Here is an 8,053-nt window from a genome sequence, read left to right on the forward strand (position 1 = left end):
GACCAAGTCTCGAGGCAAGGAGATGCATCAGAAACATGGAAGCAGCACCCTTCAGTGTAGCTTATTTTGGAGCTATGCTATATTATAATTTATACATATGTTTGTATACATATTTTTAAATAGATCTCCACACATAGACATACAAATATAGCTCCAGTGTCTGAATGAACACATGGAGAGATTTTGTTGACAGACATGCCCTCAGTTTGATATTAAAGTGTTTCCTTTCAGTCCTCATTAAGGTAGAGACGATTAGCACTTTTTACACACGAGCTATGAAGACCTGTGGAACTAAAGTCAAAGCACACTTCCCTGCAGGGCAACAGTAGCCGATTTAAAAACTCCTAAACATTATAGTAAGGTACAGAGTGTTTTTCCAGGTGTTTGCAGCCAGGAAACATGCAGAGAACTAACGGGTCCTCAGCTTGCATTTGAGAGACTTGCCCCACTGCCCTGTAACCCGGGGCAGCAGACGATGGAACGAGCAGAAGGGCATTGCCTGGCCCTCACTCTAGTGTCCCCAGGGGAGCATTAAGAACCAGAAATACCGGCTCCCAAAAAATCAACTCCAAAACCAGGGTCTGCAGTTTATTAAGCACCGACACCACAGCTCCTTTGTCTGTGTTTCCACCCCATGGGTAAGGGAGGGCATTTGCTCTTGGCGGAGCAGATATCTGGCAGGGTTCTGTGTCTCAGCGACCCTAAAGATCCTCCACATTCTGCAGGCCAGCACTTGAAGACACATTGGGCTTTTCCCTGGTAACCAAAAGCTGTGGCTACAGCCGTTCCCCCAACAAGCAGAAGGATTACACAGCAGGCAGCAGATGAGGCACAGCACTGGAATGTCTTGGACAGGGGCTGCAGCAGGAGGTTGCTGCGACCAGAGCATGCTGCCAGCACGAAATCCTTAACCCCCATCTTTTCATAAAACAATCATTCTTCTGCTTGTATCAGCACTTAGGAGCAGAGACCAACCCCGCTGCACCTCTTGCAGCACTCCAGACAATGTATTCGCAGTTTATACTGGGTTTCCTGGCACTATAGCAGCTCAAACACTAATGATTTTTAATTGATATTAGAGAAGAAATCTGAAAGAAGCTACATTTCTTTAGTGCCTCTACCTTGAGCCAGATTACGTTGTAGGCCAACTCTGAGGTTTACCTGGATACTGAAATTCTGAGAACACAGTTTATTAGACGCTACAGAAGTGTTGAATCCACTTTTTTATTATTATTTAGAAAAAAAAAAAAAAGTGTTTTCTTTAAGTTCTATGCAACAGCTAGATTGGGAAGAATGAAAATGTCAAAACCAGCAGTGGCAATAATCAAAAAGCACTTTTGGTGCCCCTGTATAACTTGAAAGAGAAATTATCTGTCTTTGAACTCCTTACCTTACACAATTGTCTCGTGTTTGCAGCATACCAGACAATACTCCAAAATGTCAATGCGCGTGTGTCAGTGCTGCAAGCAGAAGCCCCGACCACCCAGTGGCTCCTATCTGATAAATGTTATCTGGTCAAGGTGTTGGGCGCAATCTCATGGAAGATATAGGAGACGTTTTCCCTCGAGGAGGAACATTACTCCAAAAGACCTCTGGGCTAAGCCACAAGCAGGAACAACCTCTACTTGTACGATGCCCAGCTGCAGTCATGGTGCTGCAAGTTGTTAGCCTCAGCAAGTGAAGGTAACAGAAGTGGCGCCTAGAACATGGAGGGCAAATTTTGCACTTACAGTTTTATGGAAGGTTATTAATAGAGAGAAAGCTGCATTCTGAGTTCAAACAACCATGGAGGACAGGTCACTCTTTCTTCAAGAGTTTTAAGGCCTGGGTGAAAGATTTCACTTCTCTGGTGAGTGCAAGTCTTCTGAACAATGCCAAGCATCTACCACATTAAAAGGAATAAATACTTGCTAGGAAGAGGTAAGCTCTGAAGATCAACTGGGTGACCAGAAGCCAATATTTCCCTTATGATCTGTATTATGAAAGAAAGATTTCCTCCCATGATTGGTCATTTAAGGTCATGACTATTTGAAAAGATCCACATTTCATGTTCTTCTGGGGGATGAGGGCAGAAGGTTAAACATCACATAAAATATTTTGTTTAAATGCAAAGACTGAAGATAAATTAGAGGGAACTGGTCCATTTGCACTTACCCACATCTGCCCCAGTGTTTCACATCCCAAAGCTGGATTTCATATTGAGTTTTGGCTGTACCTTCCAGACCACTCAGGGTGGGAGAGAAAAGAAGAGAAAGAAGAAAGATATCCTAGCACAGAGCAGGGAGGTTACACTCAGAATGTTACTAAACTCTTGCCTTCTCTTTTACAGTTGGGCTATTACCTGTCTCCATGAGGTTCCTTTTTCTAAAGCATGTTGCACTCCCAGCATCCAAGATACCCTCCAAAAGGGATTAGAAGAAATAAAATAACTAATGCAATTCCTCAAACAAGTTGGATGCTTGACCAGCTGTATGTGTTTAGTCAGAAACTATGCTGAATAATTGCAGGGTTGTCATGGCAGCAATGGGATCTTAAGCTAATACTAAAGAACAACCTAAAAATGACTAACCAGAGGGAAGATGGAGGAAATCGCTCGTTACTCTTTGGTTGCTTGCTTATAATCGTTCCACCTGCACTTTTTCCTTTTTCCCCTCTTTTCTGGATGTTTCTTGTCAGTTTTCACTAATGACATCTCCAAAAGAAGGAGCACCCTTAATTACGTGCTCAGTTCACAGGGGGCCTCCACTTGCATTAACCTCGAAGACCCACCAGCCACATGATCCGAGTGCTTCACAGGCAATACTCCTGAACAACGGATGCATCACCACATAGGATTGGTGTTGATTTCACCCTAGCACTTCCAGACAAGCTGGGCACTTAAAAAAACACAGCTCTGGAGAGCCAGCCGAGGAGACATGGATTTGCAGCACGCCTGCCAGTGCACAGACACATGTTCAGCTCCAACAGAAAGGGAAAAACACTCACTCCAAAGGTGCACAGGAGAAACTGTAACCGTGAATCTCTAAAAGAGAAGAGGCAAATACAGTTTCCCTCAGCAAACACCGCTGTTTGTGACGCCAGGAGCCACCGCTGCTGTTGCCTCGCAGAAGATGAAAAAAAACAAAACAAAACAAAACAACAAAAAAAAAACACTCTCAGCATGGATGCAGCAAGCAACAGAAAGCTGTGCAGCAGCCGGGCCAGCAGGTCAGCCCCTGGGCAGCGGCGCCTACAGAAGCATCCCTGTCTCCTGGTTTTGCTTTGCTTCTGCTCATGACTGGCAGGGAGTCTCTCCGCTTCCCCTGAAAGCATGGGGAAGGTGTCAGGCATTGGCCCTTCCTCCCCTCTGGTGATTCCTACCTGTCTTCCAGTATTTTCTGTGTAAGGACTAGAAGCTTTGTAAAGAACAGGTAGCCCAAAGAAGTTGGGCTAAGTTATCGCTGAGCCACAGAAGGCAGGGACATACTGATCTTCATGGCGTGCTGTCATTTGTCCTCATGCAGGCCAGCAGCCCTGCATACGAAGGAAGAAAAGAACCACCTCGAACAGAAGGAACGATTCGTGGAGACTGGACACTTACAACACCAACCACCAAAACGACATGTTGGTGCAGGGTATGGCCAGTTGGTACAATTTTTCCTCCCATGCTGAGGATTTCCTTCAGCAAAGTATTGATTTGGGACAAGGAAAGAAATAAGCTGATTCTTTTTTGTATTTGCTTACATAAAGTCCTCGCTGGCACAGCATCCTGTAACACCTGTTTCTTTGAAAGCAACTGCAACCTTCAGTTGCTAATCTCATTCAAAGCCCTGTCACTATGACACTTTCATACTATGCTGAGACTTCTAAGCCATTTGTTAAACTCAGAAAAAGAAATTCTTAATTTCTTAGTAGAAATCTCATTTTGAAAAAATATAACCAGCAATTGCCTTTAAATTACTTTTGAAATGCCGTCATTTGGCACTTCTACAGCTCTTAAATCCTGTAGAACACCAGATTAACAAAAACAAAACCAGTCATAAAGTTTGGGAAGAGGCTCGCTCCTCTTGCACTTCAGAATTCTTGTAAACGTAGTGCTGGACAGAAGCTGCCGTACCCCTTGGGTCATAAGCAAGCACGAAGGTTATTGGAAGAAGACGACTTTCAGTCATTGACATGAAACCACATGTCTACACGCAGCCAAATGTTATTCTAAACAGTTGGCTGAAATATGCAAATTTTAACTTTTCTAGTCCTTGCTTTAGCTGGGTGAATCACAAAGACAGCAATCTTTCATAAAAAGATGACCCAAAGCTGAAGGTGTCGGTTCTTCTCCCTTGATTCCCTGACTGGAAGTGGTTTGTGTACAATGTGCATTGAGTAACTGCCTCTATGCTTTCTGCAATGCAAAAAGTGATTAACTGCAGGTAGTGCCCTGTACAAGAGGATTCCTCTTTGTTCAGTGTATTAAGAAGTACGTGGCTTGTGCTGAAGATTGTTCTTGTTGTCCATTTGCATATAGTTGGCATAATTCACATGCTAGTTAGGCAGAGATGGCCTGACAGAAGGAAGCCAGCACATTCTTAGATAATAAGGCGGGTTTGTGAACATTTGAACGCAGGGATAGAGATCAGCCAGCACAAACAAACCAAGGCACCTCCTCTCAGGGCACAGCTCGCAGGAAGAAGCCCCATGTGTGCTCCAAGTCCCAGCAGCACAGCCCCAGAGTTGGGGGCTGCATGCCTGTGCTCTTCTCCCAGGGCACACAGTCAGGACGCGGCGTTGCTCCAGCTGGCTGCCGGCCCAGCCATAACCGTGCTGGTGTTTGTTGCATGGGAGAGACTGGGGGGGGCGACAGATGATGGTTTAAATAGAAGCTCTGGCCCAGAAGGTGGGTGTTAAGATAAGCCTGTTGAATCAGCACTGCCCTCCCCGTTCTGTGACTCTGCACACCACGAATGCGCTTCAATTTCAAGTGCTAAAACCGAACAAGGGAAACAGGCAAGGATGCAATACATGGGCTTTGGTTATAGGCTCATATTAAAAGCAAAACCATGTTCTGATTAAACTTAACAGCTGTCTATGCTCCGAGGTGTTACAAGTATGAGACTATTTAAAGAGAATGACTGGCGCCATCTATTTTACTTTGACAGAACTAGGAAAAGCAACGCTTATTAACCGTTGACTGAAGCTCTAAATTGATGTCATCTCTGAAGACATTTTTGTCACAAAAAGGTAGAGAAATAACAAGTGCAGAAGTAACTTTTAGTGGCAATGAATACACTTAACTGAAAAAGCATAAGAGCTGGACCTGTTGGAGCAGGTCCAGAGGAGGCCATGGGGATGCTTAGGGGCTGGATCACCCGTGCTGTGAGGACAGGATGAAGAGAGAAGGCTCTGGGGGAGACCTCACAGCAGCCTGTCAGCACCTAAAGGGGCTGCAGGAGAGATGGGGAGGGACTCTGTGTCATGGGGTGTAGGGATAGAACAAGGGAGGGTGGCTTGAAATGAAAAGAGGGGAGATTTAGATGAGATAGAAGGAAGAAATTCTTCCCCCTGAGGGCGGTGAGGCCCTGGCTGAGGCTGCCCCGAGGAGCTGTGGGTGCCCCATCCCTGGCAGTGCCCAAGGCCAGGCTGGATGGGGCTGGGGGCAGCATGGGCTGCTGGGGAGGTCATGTCCGTGGCAGGGGTGGGACAGGGTGGGCTTTGAGGTCCCTTCCAACCATTCTGTCATTCCTAATTTACCAACAGAGACAAAGGATACACAACAGCTGTTGACGTCATTGGAGGCAATACCTGTTCATGTCTTCATGAATTACAGCCCAAAATTACAATTTCCTGTTTACACAGGCAAAAGGATAGAGTAAGTGTATTTCAGATGTACGCACAGATACACATGTAACACATGATTTAATACTGACTCTGAGGACCTTGCTCAGCCTCAGGCCTTGGCACAGGAGCCCCTTTCCCTTCCTTCCCCTCTGCAGGCAACTCAACAGGGCATGTTGTGCCAAGCCACCTCACAACGATAAGCCTCAATCTACACACCTGACATACAAATTTAAGTGACAAACACACAAAATACTCTTTGAGAAGGCAGATCACGGGGTAAGGCTGCAGCCCAGCCTTGGGATTTTGCGCTCCATATTGGGCCTTTCCACAGGGAACAGAGCTGGAAGGCAGGGCCCCAGCACAGGGACATGGTACTATGAGAGGAATTCATGAGATGCAAATGGCACAGCAGGGAAATGCAAAGCAGGGACTGCCTGTGGGAGTCCCATATGAAATTTGACAGACCTGGCTCTTGCATTCCTCTGTAGCACTGGATGCTCTTTATCACCACCTCTGAATTCATTGGTATTGTTCCCATTTTGCAGAAAGCAAGTAGGGACAAAGAAATTCCAGCTGTCAACCCTCACTTGCTTTTGCGTGTTTTCAGCCGTCAGGCCAAGATCTTGCAAATACACGAGAATTCCAGCTTCCCTTTGAAAAGATGAGCATTTTCAAACACTGCTGCTACAGGTACAGCTTTGAGAACCTGAGCTCTAAAGACTTAAACCAAAAAACAGAGCACACCCACAACATTATACACCAAAAGGCAAACGCAAAATGCCCCCACAGAATTCAAACAAATCTCAGGTCCCTTGGTACAGCAATACCGAGATGGCAAGAACCAGCTTTTTCTTTTTCTTCTTTTTAGATACGATTTCCAAAATGAAACAGGGGGTACCACTGTGGGATCCACCACACGCCAGCCCTGCTGTCAGGCATCCACCACCACAATTTGGTCCCATGAGCACGGTTTTTCCTCACCTGCCTTTGGCCATCTGGAGGTCAGACTTTGCCTATCCTAGGCTTCCTCAAAGAGAGGGACAGGTGCCTTGGCCTTGGCCAACCCAAGCCATCTTCAAGCAGACAACCATGAGAAAAGCCTTCTGAGATGCCTCCCACACACACCAGCAGCCTTTCACTAGGCAAAGAACTTGAAAATAGTTCTTGAAAACCCAAGACCGGAGCAAATTCAACTTAAACCAACTGAAGCAAAGCCCATCAGAAAGTCTGAGTGGAGGCACAGAATGAACCCCAGTTTCAGAGGAGACAAAGTTTTATGTTTTGACTGAAGTTGTTTCCCCTCCCAGACCAGGGATTGCGAATTCTCAAATGATTTGTAGCAGATAGAAAGTTGGAAAGCTTGGGCAGAAACAGATGAGAAAAGCCTTGACTAACATCTCTGAAACTGGTTCAAAAGCAACCCCCCTCCAAAAAAAAAAAAAAAAAAGGATTAGTTTTGTATCTAAGTCAAAGAACGGAAAGATTTGGTCAAACTGCAGGAACTCTTTGCCTGAGGCAGGCACCAGCCCAGCACAACAGGGGAAGCGGCCGGGGTGGCAGCGTGCTTGTCTCCCGGGAACCGAGGCCCCGCGTCCGGAGGAGGGCAGGAGCCGGAGGTCGGGCTCGGTTCTCTCCCGGCCGAACACCGGGGCTGGCACCAGGGGGATTTTTTGCGGGGAATAAAAGCGGTGAAACGGCTGCGAGTTGGGACCGCCCGAGCGCAGCGAAGGCTCCGCGCCGACTCCTCCGAGGCAGCCGGGACCGGGGAGAGACAGCGGGACACCGGGGGGGGAGCACCGGGGGGAGACCGGGGGGAGACCGGAGAGCACCGGAGGGAACAGGGGGGAGCCCGGGGAGAGACCGGAGGGAACCGGGGAGCACCGTGGGGAGACCGGGGGGCACCGGGGTGTGCTGGGGACTGCTGGGGAGGCACCGGGAGCCACAGCGGGGCCTCCTCCCGGAACTTCCCCGAGCCGCCCTGCCTGTTCCCTGCTCCTCCCTGGGGACCCTCTGGGGACCGACCCCCGCGGCCCCGCGGGTCGCTGCCAGCGTGCGGACCGGGGATCCCCACAGCCGCCCCCCAGCCCCCGCAGCGATGCCCTAGCCCCCCACCCCCCCCCCATCACACCCTAACCCGCTCCGCTCCCCCCTTACCGGCGGGACACCCCCACTCGGGGCCTGTCCGGCCCGGTCCTCCCCGCGGCCCCGCTCACCTCGTGCCCTCCCCGCCGGGCTCCGCCGC

At 48.3% G+C, this 8,053-nt stretch overlaps 1 protein-coding gene across 1 annotated transcript in view; it reads right to left on the reverse strand.

Annotated features, from left to right (window-relative positions):
- Positions 1-8,053, reverse strand: part of RFX2 (regulatory factor X2) — a 61,142-nt gene extending 53,089 nt beyond the window's left edge. Inside the window, exon 1 of the mRNA XM_084302919.1 lies at positions 8,025-8,053. The gene's annotated coding sequence lies outside the window, so the exon portion shown is untranslated. The remainder of the gene's footprint in view (positions 1-8,024) is intronic.

The sequence above is a fragment of the Netta rufina genome, assembly GCF_964035555.1.
Source record: "Netta rufina genome assembly, chromosome: 28".
Lineage (NCBI taxonomy): Eukaryota > Metazoa > Chordata > Aves > Anseriformes > Anatidae > Netta > Netta rufina.